Below are 9,466 nucleotides of genomic sequence, written 5' to 3' on the forward strand. Positions count from 1 at the left end.
AGACATCACAAACAAATAAAAGCAAACAGCTTCCTCAAATGCCATATAGAACAAAACTGACACAATGAGGATGAGGGATCTCATCAACTGTAGACCCTGGACTTTTTTTAAATTTGGATTTTAAACCTCTAGAATAGAAAGAAATAGATTTGATTTCTTCAGAGATTATCCAATCTCTGGTATGCTAACAACAGAAAGTCTTAGTTAGGATTTCAGTTGCTGTGAAGAGACATCATGGCCATGACAACTCTTAGGAGGAAAACATTTAATTTGGGTGGCTTATAGTTTCAGAGGTTCAGCCCACTATTAGCATGGTAGGATGTGACAGCATGCAGGCAGACATGGTGCTGAAAAGGGGCTGAGAGTTTTGTATTTTGATCTCCAGGCAACAGGAAGTGAACTGAGTCTATACCAAGTATAGCTTGAGGATAGGAGACCTCAAAGCCTACCCCCACAGTGACATACTTCCTCCAACAAAGCCACACCTCCTACTAGTGCTACTCCCTATGAGTTTATTGGGGACAATTGCATTCAAACTACCACAATGGAGTAAGATAAAGCTGACACTGGCTTAACTTTCATCTCTAGCTCTGTCTCTACAGTTACAGCTCTACCTAAATCTATATATCACACAACAATGCAGATTTAAAAAGAGCAATGCATATAAAGTTTGGAGTGTTGGAAGCTGATATTGAGACAGAGTGGGGAAACAGGTGAAAGACATTTATTAGGTAGCATCTCTTGTGAACAGAAAAAGGAGGCAGAGGGACAGGGAAGAGGATGGGTTGAACTCAATGCAGAAGAACCTGCATGGAATCTTCCCATCTGAGATGCCCCAGGAAAGAAGAGATGGAGTCCTTGTATTCCTGCCATTCAGTTATCAGATGTGGTCACCCTGGGAAGGGCCAGGTCTTGAGGGAAGCAGATCCTGAGTGTGTGAGAGAGATGACATCTGGAGGCTTTCTGCTGGCCATAGTCCACAGCTGGGTAGAAGCCCTTCCCCAGGGATGGTTTCCATGACTCTTCCTGTTATGAACATTCTCATGTCTCTTTCACAGACATTCATAGATATGTCTCATCTTTGTCATGAACCAATCTCCATGAAAATCTTTTCTCTAACTCCTTCCTGTTTTGTCTTGCACTGCGTCCTCAAGTCAGTCCTCCCCAAAGTCCTCCTGGGCATCCCAGAGAGCTTGTCTCCACCCAGCAGGGGCCTGGAGTTGGGTGCATGTTTCAGGGCTTCTCTTTAAAGGCCCCATCAGAAAGCATCATTACACAATACCCACAACTCCCCAGAAAGATAGAAACAGCTAGGCTTTATTCTGCAGAATAAAATGATGCAGACACTGGTGTGTGCACTGTCAGCCCATGCCTGACAGCTGGTACCAACAATAAGAGAGGGTGTTGGATGCCTTGCTAACAGATTTCCAAGAAAAGACTATGGGCCGTCCCAAAAGCCATTTGGGCTCATTTTTTCTTCCTTTGTTATATTTCTGAGAGATAGAGGCTGACAGATCTTAAGTGGGGACAGGGATTTAATAATGTTCAGAGGGCTAGTGTCAGGAGCGCTAGTGTATGAATTGCTGAATTTATAGAACACAGTAGCTTTCAAGATGCCTAGACGTTGATGGAAGTAGAAGCAGACACCCACAGCTAAACACAAACTGGAATCCAGTTGCAGAGAGGGAGGGTGATGAGCAAAGAGGTCAAAACCAGGCTGGTGAAACCCACAGAAACAGCTGACCTACACAAGGGGGAGCTCATGGTCCCCAGACTGATAGCTGAGAAACCAGCATAGGACTGATCCAGACCCCATGAACATGGGTGTCAGTGAGGAGCACTCGGAAATCTATGGGGCCTCTTGTAGCAGATCAGTATTTATCCCTATCATAGGAATGGACTTTGGGAGCCCATTCCACATAGAGGGATAATCCCTGAGCCTAGACACGTGGGGGAGGGCCTAGGCCCTATCCCAAAGGATATGACAGACTCTTAAGACCCCCTATGGAAGGCCTCACCCTCCCTGGGGAGCAAAAAGGGTATGGGATAGGTAGGGTGTTAGTGGGGGTCAGGGAAGTAGGGGAGGGAGAGGGAACTGTGATTGACATGTAAAACAATCATGCTTCTAATTTAAATAAAAAATGAAAAAAAGACCAAAAATGCCTAGACATTTAGGAATTACTGTTAAAGAAAAGTTGAGGGCTAGAGCTGAAGCTCGGTTGTTGACTGCTTGCTCAGCATGCACAAGGCTCTGGTTCTGATTCCCAATACCATCCAAAAAGAGATGAATGTGGGCAAGCATTGGGAAACCCGACCATGGACAGGTGTGTAATCTCCACACAAGCTGTGACTGACTTCCTAATGTGACTGGTTGATCCTAGCATTCATGGGGATGTCAGAGTCTAGAGGTGTCCCAGTCTGATGGGGATGTCCTTCTGTATATATGTTTCTCTTATTGGTTGATGGATAAAACACTGTTTGGCCGATACCCAACAGAGGCAGGAAGATAGGTGGGACTAGGAGATGAGAATTCTGGGAAAGGTAGGCAGAGAAGCACCGGAAAGGGTCACCATGTGGAGACCGGGAGAATAGGATGTGCCAGGTGTTCTCTGGTAAGATAAGGCCATGTAGAAATACATGGATTAGTAGTTATGGGTTAATAATTAAGACAGAACTATCCAATAAGAAGCTCTAGCCATTGGCTAACAGTTTAATAATTAAAATAAGTCTTTGTGTGTTTATTTGGGCCTTAAGGGTGGCAGGACCAGGCAGGACAAGGAAACTACAGTATCACTAGTCCAGGTCAACGTGAACTCTACATTAATTCTGAAGTGACAAAGAATGAGAGCATGTGCATCATGTAGCCCCACCATACAGGACAGCATGGCTCTCTGTTAACTCTGCACAAACTCTCTTGTGTCTTGCTGGCCTAGAAAACACCATCTATGGATGGTAGTAACCAAGAAATCCTTTGTACAGTGGCCTCTTGTGGACTGACTTCCTTTATGGGACCCAGGAAGACCTGAAGAAGTGGGAACTTCTTGCCAGGCCCTACTCCAAGCCTTAGCCACTCTGTAGAAAAAGCCACTGGCAAGCAGGACTCTGATTTAATCCCAAGTTTGGAGACATGAGCCTGGAATCCTGAAGTGTCCAGTATAGGAAATGAGTAGCACAGGCTTCCATGTGCTAAGAGGTGATTCTCTTGACACTACTTCTGCTGTTTGTGAGGAAAGCATGCAGAGGGAGCAAGTGACTGCTCTCCAGAATCCACTGGTTGTAAACACCAGGGCAGATTGGCAGTTTGGCACACATTTGCCTCCACAGACTCCAGGCAATCGGATTTGCTCATTTTCTTGCTCCATGTGACAAAACACCTGACAAGAATCAGCTCAAGGGGGGAGAGAGATTACTCAGTGGTTAAGAGCAGGTACTGTTCTTGTAGAAGACCTGGGTTTCAGTTTTCTGCACTACAGGGTGACTTATCATCACCTGTAATCCCAGTTCTGTGGGCTCTGCATACATGTGGTGCATATAAACTCATGCAAGCAAAAACACACGCACATAAAATGAAGGGTCTTAAGGAAGAAAAGTTTCTTTAGGATCAGTTTAAGAGGGCATCCGGTCCATCACTGGGAAGGAAGGTGTGGTAGTGGGAATGTAAGGGTGTGGCCATACTGTCCACAGCCCAGAAGGAGTAATGGAGGAAAGCTGGCAGCTACATACTTTCTCCTTTATATTCAGTCAGGGACCACACCATGAAATGGTGCTGACCACATTCAGGTGTGCACCCTCTTCCTAGTTAAACCTTTAAAAACACTTTTCATCACGGGAGTCCAAAGGTTTTTCTCTTAGATGACTGTAAATCCTCTCAGGTTGACCCTGAAGGTTAACCACCACAGCCTGCTTTTGATTTTTCTCCGATTATAGAAGACACAGGGACAGACACTTAATCCCATGGAGCCTCAAATCAGTCTCATTTGGTGACCAGGGCTTCAGAGAATGCTGTGGGAAGAAGCCAGTATCCCATTTCTGTCATCCAGGTGTACTGGTCATGAACCACATGTGGCAAATGGGTACTTGCATTGTGTCTGGTCAAAGCTAAGAAGAGCTGTAAGTACCAATTTCCAAGGCTTCCTAGAAAATAATTTTATATTGGATATGTGCTGAGATACCATTTTGGATGTACTGGGTGAAATGATTAAACTTAAAAATTATCATTTATATTTATGATAATATAAAGTGTTATTAAAATGATTTGACTTGCCCCTTCTCTTTCTTTAAAACTGCTAATAGGAAGTTAAAATATCTGCATAGTTTGTGTGGAGCTTTTTGTTGTATTACTCTAGACTTTCTGTGCCTATAAATGCCTTTCCTCTATTTTTTAGCTTCTGCTCTTTTACATCGTTGTTCCTGGTGGGGACTGGGCAGGTCACATGCTTTGGACCTTGAAACTCAAGAGGTAATTCATAGTGTGAGTGTTATTTCACACTCAGGTAAGCATGGACATAACAAATACTCAAGGGGAACTTGGTAGTTTAATGCTAATGAAGAAGTCCCCTAGAGAGTCATGCTTCATCCAGCTAACAAATATTTATGTAGCATCTTCATGATTGGCTATTATGTCATGCTTTGAGAAGAAAGAAGTAGTCAATGGCCTTGGGGAGCCTATAGTCTGGCAGGGCATTGGACATTGTGATGGTTGGTCTCCTGTATCAGCTTGATTGGACCACAGGGTTTTCAGGTGTTTGGTTAGAGATTATTTTAAATGTGCCTGTAGGAGAGGATTTAGTGTTATGGGCCGGTTATAAAATGTGTCCCATCGGATAATGTTTGAACACTTGGTCCCCAGCAGGTTGTACTTTTTGTTGTGGAGCCTTTAGGAGGTGGAGATTAGCTAGAGGAAGTGGGTCACTGTGGGAAGGCACTGAAGGGTTATAGCTCAGCCATAGTGGCCATTGATTTCTTTCTCTGCTTCCTGGTCCACAGAGCTGCCAGGAGTCCCAGCAGCATGCTCTTGCCTCTGTGGACTCTGCCATGCCTTCCTGGTCATGATGGATTATTTCCCTGTTTCAATCTGTGAACCAGAATACATCTTTCCTGGCTAGGGAGACGGCTCTGTGTGTAAGAGTGTGAGGACCTAAGTTCAAATCCCCAGAATCCATGTATAAAGCCAGGCATAGTTACGTGTACCAATAATCCAGCAGTGTGTGTGTGTGTGTGTGTGTGTGTGTGTGTGTGTGTGTGTGTGTAAATAGGAAGGTTGGCTGCCAGTCTGGTTGCTGCTCTAGGTTTAGTAAAGACCCTGTTTCAAGGGAAAAAGGCAGAAAGTGACAGTGCAGGACAGCTGATGTCCTACTCTGGCTTCTTTGCATGCCTGTGCACACATCCATGTGCACACATCCATGAGCACACATCCATGTACACACATCCATGTGCACACACACCCTCCCCCATCTTTTTTAAAGTTGCCTTTTGTTGTGTATTTGGTCACAGTAGTGAGAACAATAGCACACATAAGGACTTTAACGTTGGAGTGGAGGGACTATTCAAAGCAGACTGCTCTTCCCAACGCAGTGGCCACATCGCTCTGATCCAGGCCTGGAGGAACTGGAAGTCAGGGTGACAGGGAATTTCAGGCCTCACTGCTCAGCCTGGAATGCTGACTTTCTGCCCTGGCTTCAAGCTGCACCTTCAGCTTTCCTGTGTCTCCAGCTTTCCTATTGCATCTCTTGGGACCTCTCAACCTCCGAGGCATGTGAGTCAATGCCTTTTAATCAATCACCTGCCATCCATGTCTGTCTGTCTGTGTCTCTGTGTCTGTCTGTTTCTGTCATCTATCTTATTATTGACCATCTATCACTTCTCCCATAGAAGCTCTGCTTCTCTGAACAGAATTCTAACTAATCTAGATACTGATTTTCCCCATGATGACTTTGTCCTGTAACACTAATCCAAAGCCACCAGTGCTGGTTAGCTTTGTCAACTCAACACAAACTTGAGTCAGTGGGGAGGAGGAACTTAGTAGAGGAAACACCTCCATCAGATTGGCGTGTAATCATGTCTTCATGGCACTTTCTTGATTGCTGATTGATGTGGGCAGATGTGGTCTGCTGTAGGCTGTGCCACCCCTAGGCAGGTGGTTCTGGGGTATAAAGAAGCAGGTTTAGCAAGCTATGGAGAACAAGCCAGTAAGCAGAATTCTTCCATGGTCTCTGCTTTGGTTCCTGCCTCTAGTTTCCTGCTTTGAGTTCCTGCCTGGCTTTTGCCCATAATGGATTATAACATATAGACCAAAATAATCCCTTTCCTCCTCAAGTAGGCTTTAGTCATTCGTTTATCACAGCAATAGAGAACAAATGAAAATGCTTACAGACACACTTGTTGTGTCCCAAATAACTACATAACTGTCCTTTTAGGGATGTGGCTCTGGTGTGTAGTTATGGGATGTGGAAATAGCTAGAACCCTATCTAACCTACTACTCTTCGAATTATAGTTATCTCTGGGCTTTACCCACAGAGTTCTGGCTGCAGACCTATCTTCCACAGTTTGGCTACCTTTTTGTGTCCACCGGATAACTAATGATCTGGCCAGGCTCTCTCTTTAGGACTGATCTAAAATGGAAAAAAGCTCTCCATATGTCTTCACCTGTCTAGACTTGAGACTGGAGAGTCTCCCTAAATGAAAATTGCCATATATCAAGGTTTTAATTTCAACAGTTAAGTTCATTTTGATAATCTGCATTCTTGAAAACAGCTCTTTAACACCACTGCCTCTTGTGCTCTATGTATTTCATGTAGTCTTGGTGGAGAATAAAAGTCTCATTAAACTTTTTTTTGTTTTTTAGATTTGTTATATAGGATGTTGCCCTGGGATTGGTGATCTTCCTGCTGCAGCCTCCAGAGCACGGAGGTGATAGGCACATGCAATTAGTGATTAGAGTTTTAGAGTGCACTGTCATTGCTAGTGGAGAGCTTGGGGGTTAGGAATGGGTATTACACCGCTCTCTGTGTATGAGGTGATATGTGGCTTGAATGTAATAGGGGTTACTGAGGTTTGCTAGTCCTGGCTGGCCGGGTCCTTTCTATGCAACCTCCTCCCCGTTGTCTGTGCTGTGGAGCTCAGTCTTCATTCCTTTTCCTGTTGCCATGACAAAATAGCCCGAGGTAAGCACCAACTTAGAGGGGAAAGGTTTTCTCACAGTGAGGAAGTCAGGCAGCAGGAGCCTGAGGCAGCTGCTCCTACTGAATTAGAGATAGGACAGGATGAATGCAAGGACACTAGGGCTCAGCTTGCTCTCCATCCTACACAGGATGCCCTTGCCTAGGTAAAGGTCCTGTCCATGATTAAGATGAATTTTTCACATCAATAAATATATTCGAGGCACTCCCCCCCCCCACATGCCCAGAGGCTCATCTCCCGAGTGGGTCTAGATTCTGTCAAGTTGACAACTAACACCAGTCATTGCAGGCTCAGGGTCTTAGGGGTCAAATATTTAGATCACGAGTTTGGGACGACGTGGCTTCTCAGTGACTGGGGACTTAGTGGGAAGATTTAAATGATTGGGGGCTGGCAGCATCTAGACCACTAGTCCTCAACCTGTGGATTGTGACTCTTTTGGGGGTTGAACAACCCTTTCACAGGGTCACTTTTCAGATATCCTGCATATGAGTTATTGACATCACAATAACTTCATAACACTAGCAAAATTATAGTTATGAAGTAACAATGAAAATAATTTTATGGTTGGGGGGATCATCACAACATGAGGAACTTTATTAGAGGGTCATAGTATTAGGAAGGTTGAGAACCACTGATCTAGAAGTTTCCTTATAATCTGGATAGGTTGACTTAAAGGTCAGTCCAGCTGGATCCATTGAGCAAAGCACTGATACATGGCCTTACTGTATGGCCTGGGGGGGTTTCTATTGTGAGGTGGTTGAGCTCTGACAGAGGGCATGCTAAAGAGAGTGTCCTGGAGTAAGAATTCCAGTAGAACAAGCCACAAGTTGTCACACTTCTTGGACCAAGTCTTGGAAGTCATACAGTATCCTGTCTGTGTTACACTGTTAGTAGACGGTGAATTAAACCCTACAATTTGACGTATTGACTATATTCACGATTATAAAGAGTGTACATGTGTGTTATCAGTATATAGCTAACACACCATATACATTTTCCATTTAAAATGTACACTTCAGTGTACATTATAGGATAGCTTCATCGTTGTGCAGTGATTATCACAACCCATTTTAGAACATTGTCTTCACTCCCCAAATAAAATTCTATACACATTGGTGTCATTCCCATCCTCCCAGGTCCCCACACCCTAGATTATATGTCATATCTTCTTTTCGCATTGATTTTTCCAAAATGATCTCAAGGTTCATCCATGTTGCAATATGTGTCAGAACTTCATTCCTTTCTTTCTTTATGTTTTTGGTAGAAAAATCCATTGTATAGATAGAACACACATTATTTATTCATTCACAAATGGATGGACATTTAGGATATCCCCACCTTTTGGCTCTTATGAATAATACTGCAGTGGACATTTGTGTTCAAATATTTGTGTGGATATATGCTTTCATTTCCTTGGGTGGGGCCTGGCATGGGAATTTCTGGGTGGTGGGCAACCACATCTAACAAAGCAACTGAACCATTTTACATTCTCACCAGCAGGGCCTGGGAGCTCTAGATTCTCCACATCCTTGGCAAAAATTGTTATTAGCCACCTTTTAACTATCACCATTCGGTGTGAGTAGGAAGAGGTACCTGGTTTAGGTGAATGTTTTCCTGGAGCTAATGATGGTGTCTTTTAATGTGCATTTGTTTATCCTCTTTAGACAAATGTCTGTCCAAGCTCCTTGCCCAGTTTTAAATTGGGTTGTCTTTTTCTAATTGACTAGTATCAGTCCTCTATATATTAGATATGTAATCTACTGCTGTTCCCCCTGTTCTGCAGACTGTCTTCTTATTTATCTTGATTGTGTCATTTGAAGCACAAACCTAAATTTTCTTTCTTGAGGCTTGGGAGATGACTGAGTGGTTAAGAGCCCTTGCTGCTCTTACAGAGGATCCCAGTTCAGTTCTCAACATTCTCATTGGATGACTCACTGGTCTGTAACTCCAGTTCCAGGGTGATCTGATACCCTTGGCCTCTGAGGGCAACTGTGCTCATGTACATAAGCACATGCATGCAAGGATACAGACACACACACACACACACACACACACACACACACACACACACACACACGCACATACACATGCACACACACACTCATACTAAAAAACAAAATGTAAATCTTCCATATTCTTGAAAATTTCATAGACAGATACAATGAAATATGATTGTATCTATCCCCAATTTCCCCTCCAACTCCTCCCATATCTTCCTCAACACCTTTTTCTTGTCTCAATGTCCATGTCCCTTTCTCCTCTAACAACCCACTAAATTCAGCTAGT

This window comes from Cricetulus griseus, assembly GCF_003668045.3.
Source record: "Cricetulus griseus strain 17A/GY chromosome 1 unlocalized genomic scaffold, alternate assembly CriGri-PICRH-1.0 chr1_1, whole genome shotgun sequence".
Lineage (NCBI taxonomy): Eukaryota > Metazoa > Chordata > Mammalia > Rodentia > Cricetidae > Cricetulus > Cricetulus griseus.